The 4,057-nt window shown below is 37.8% G+C and overlaps 1 non-coding gene across 1 annotated transcript; it reads right to left on the bottom strand.

The window, feature by feature from the left end:
* Positions 1–2,063: 2,063 nt before the first annotated feature.
* On the bottom strand, positions 2,064–2,145 carry TRNAS-UGA (transfer RNA serine (anticodon UGA)). The gene has a single exon. It is a non-coding gene; the product is annotated as a tRNA-Ser (tRNA).
* Positions 2,146–4,057: the final 1,912 nt, after the last annotated feature.

The raw sequence follows: 4,057 nt of genomic DNA, 5'->3' as shown, positions 1-4,057 counted from the left end.
GAATCACCTAGTCTCATTGGTGGATAAACCTAAATGCACAAACACCTTTGGATCAAGCAAAAGTAAGGTGTTAGCTATGATGGACAAATATAGGTTATGTGCTTGATTATTTATGATTAGCTTTCATGCAATTTATCATCACTTTCATCCCACCATTCAATGTAAAAACCAATCTCACCAATGTGCAAACCATGTCCTCGATTTATTTGGCATACAAAATCATAAGGTTTTGAGTAGTATGAGACAAGGGTGGGAATTGAATTTTCTAAAGAAAGATTGGTTAAATAGAGATGATGAAATGCAAGCTTGAATCCTTAAGAAAATACATATGCAAGAGCATTATGAGGAAACCAACCTTCTTCCTACCATAAAGTCTAAGGAATACTTAAGGATTGCGTGAATTTTTACTAAAATTTGCGCATATGCAACTTGTAGCTAAATCTAGTTAGCACCATTTTGTTTAAGAGAGGAAAACTTTAAAGAATCTTGAAACTTTGCTTAAGAAATAGACCACAATGTGAATATTTGTAGCCTATTAATAAACCATCAAGTTTTTCTCCAATATTACCATCAGTTAGTATCAAAGGCATTAGATTATGAATGTATTTTCAAGACCTTATAAGTGCCCATTGAAGGACCCTTTGGCAAAACATTCTACTCCATCTCTTTTATAATCTTGTAGAGTATCCATCATAAAAAATGAAAGTTTTGAGATGATCTAAAAATGATTAAAAATCATTGTCTTAATGCTTCCACTCAGGGCTTTGAAACTTCATGACAATATCCAATAGATGTTATATCATTATGAGTCACGGAGGAATCCTATGGCATTCAACATCAAGTCTAGCTTGAATGAAACAGTTGCCTTCTTATCGTTCATGAAGTTTAGTCATGTTAAAATTTATGCAATTGTCTAAGAGTCATTTTCAATTGAGAAATTCAATTAATTTCTTAGGTGAAAACATTGAGTATCCCAATTAAGCTAAGGTTAAAGCAAATTTTGTTCGAATGGGGACACTTAAACTCAAAGCCTCCAATAGTCACTCACAACTTCTTACCAGTAGGCTACATGAAGATGCTTTAAAAGAAGTAGAGTATAAGTGTAATAAATTCTCAACTTGATAAATAAGGCCTCTCCTTATGTCCTCATTTTCCTCCCCTTGCCTTTCCATCCCTCCCTTGAGCCCTCCTACATTTTTGAATTATTTTCAATAAGGGGGATCTATTTTCCTCTTTATCATCAATCCATATTGAATTCTGTTTGAGCACCATTAGAATCAAAAGAACTAGCGGGTATGTCTTTGGCCATGTATAGCTATGTATGTGCTCTTTACTTAGAAAATCTCCATCTATGTGGAGATATAAAAGAAGTATCGAAGAAGGAAAAAGTCTGATGATGAGGCCAAAGTATTTCACAATTGTTTAGTGCATTGAAGCACTGCAATTGACAAAGGCTATGTGACATGAGAGTTATCTAAACATGAAGAGAGTGAGGGACTCGAAGAGATTACGTAGATGAAAGACATGGGTACCTCGATGGTGGTAGGGATCTCTAACGGGGGTGTAAGGTTTATTTTAACCAATAAAAGTTGGGATTGTAGGGGATGTAGGTGAAGGCAAGGTGCAAAAAAAGCACACCTCTACATATTGTTTTCAAAAAGGACCACTCTTCTTGTCTTCCACTTCTTTATCTTCCTCTTAATTTATAACCCTAGTAGAAGTAAATGAGTTTGAGGATAGTTTACTATGCTTACTCTCAAGGATTCTTAAGCCCTTATGAAAGATGCTTTATCTTCCTCTTAATTTATAACCCTAGTAGAAGTAAATAAGTTTGAGGATAGTTTACTAGGCTTGCTCTTAAGGATTATTAAGCCCTTATGAAAGATGCTTGCTGATATGTCTTAGTAAAAAATGAATAAAAGATCTCACTTCGTTAATTTCCTAAAGCTTGATGGGATGCTAAGCATAGGAAAGAGAGAGCTTTTGAAAGAGGCACATCATAATCATAGGGAAAGGTAAATGTGCTCCCATTACAAATGCTTTTGGTAAAATTGAGAAGTAGCCGTCGACAGCAGGGTTCGAACCTGCGCGGGTGTAACCCAACAGATTTCAAGTCTGTCTCCTTAACCACTCGGACATATCGACTTGCTTGAGAGTAACTGAAAAAAATTAATAATATCTCATAATTATTATTATGAAAACCACACCAAGGATTGCAACGAACTGCTGGAGGATCGCGAATAGGGCTTGGCCAAAGTGGTCTGTGATCAACGACAGACTAAGAAAGATGGAGAACGAATGTTGCTGAATCATACTCGGAAATTTCTCGGAAGCTCCGACTTTCCCCTTGAAAACGTCCACACCTGGGAACAAGATACGAGTACATCTGAATGGGTGTGATGCAGGACGAGCAGATTGCTTTGCTGGGGAGGCTAACGGTTCTTAAACATATTCTCTCGTTCGGCTCCTTGCTCACAGTTTGCTTTTCATCTGCTGAGAAGTTAGCAGTGGAACACTCAATGGCACGCCATTTGTCACATCTCCAAAAGCTGCTGGAAGCTTTTCCTGATAACTTGGGTCACTCGACTTCACACTGATCATCCGTGCACGCGAGTCACCTCAATTTCACACGAGTTGCAAGAGTGTTTTTTCTTTGAGGCCTTAGTGAAGGCAACGCTCAGTAGAAGCCAAAATACCTGAGACTCTCTTTTTGTGTTTGCGTTTAAATTTGCATTTGCATTTTCATTTTTCCTCTCTTTCTTTTCTACGATTTTTACTTGCTATTTTGCTCCTCCACATTTTCAGGGCCTCTCTCTCTCTCGCTCTCTTCCTCATCCCTTTCAATTCTTCGTTATTTGGATCTCTGGCAGGGCTTATGAATGTTTTATTATCATTCACCTTGTTTCTTTTTTTGGGAAAAGAAGATTTTTATTATAAAAAAGTGGAAATAGGAGAAGACATAAGAAAAACAGGATACAGTGAGCCTAATGGGCATCACTAGTAAACTTTCATATGTGCATCTTTTTTGGCAAAATAAAGGACGATTTCAAAGGTTTTAAACGTGATGACTTGCTTGAAGTTTGTAATTATCCTGAATCATTTAAAAACCAACAGGTTAGGATACTTCCAAATCAAGTGGATTACAGCAGGCTCCACAATTGGTATTGAATATCAGTCATGTTGCCTTTGTCACATAGAAGTGCGCATTGGAGGGACGATTATGTGAACCTTTTGTAAAGTAAACACGAATCTGCCTCCATATCGATCTAGTAACCGCATCCCCAAAAAAGATGGAAGTGACTGTCAAAACTCACGTTGCAAAAAGGGCATACAGGAGAAATCCTTCCATTCCACCCACAATGAAGTTCAACCTATTAGACATGGTTGTGTTCCATAGCTTCCTGATGCGATTTTGCCAGAATTTCCAAGCAATTTGCACCATTCTTGGAACGTCTGAGTCCCATTCTCGTGGGAGGTCTTTAATACTAAATTTCAGAAGTTATTTTCCATTGTTGAAGAACCAGCATTTGAATCCAATGCTTGGGCTCCCGGAGCTCTGACCCTTGCAAGTGTGGACTGTAGAAAAACTGCATGTCGTTGAGAAAGTTGATATAATGCTGTGATCTCCTGGACTGAGCGCCATTGAGCCAGTCGTGTATCCCATAGACTATTCCATTTGCATAATCCCCTATCATTCAGTCGTTTGGCGTGTCAAGGACTAACCTGAGCAGGAGCCACATAATTGTGGAATATCCATCTGTTTGTCTAGATGTTGAACGCAAGTAATCCATTCACAACTGCTGAACATTTTTCTCCATGATGCAATAAGCTTGGTCAAGAGCTCGGATTGAGGGAGCTTGTCCAATTCATTTGCTTACATATCGATGCACACATTGACACTTTAGATTGTAGTTTAGAATTCATGAGCTTTGAGTATGATGGGACTAGATGGGACTATAAGAAGTGCACTTTCTATTTAGAAAATACCTTATAGGAGAAGGCCTAAGCTTATCAAATTCTACATTTGGTAGGTTATGGAATCCTATATTTTAAGCAA

This window comes from Dipteris shenzhenensis, chromosome 30 (genome assembly GCF_047967505.1).
Source record: "Dipteris shenzhenensis isolate YYH24624 ecotype China chromosome 30, Dip_SZ_1.0, whole genome shotgun sequence".
NCBI classification, from domain to species: domain Eukaryota; kingdom Viridiplantae; phylum Streptophyta; class Polypodiopsida; order Gleicheniales; family Dipteridaceae; genus Dipteris; species Dipteris shenzhenensis.
The sequence above is the reverse complement of the archived record's forward strand: the minus strand, read 5'-3'. Positions and strand labels throughout refer to the sequence as shown.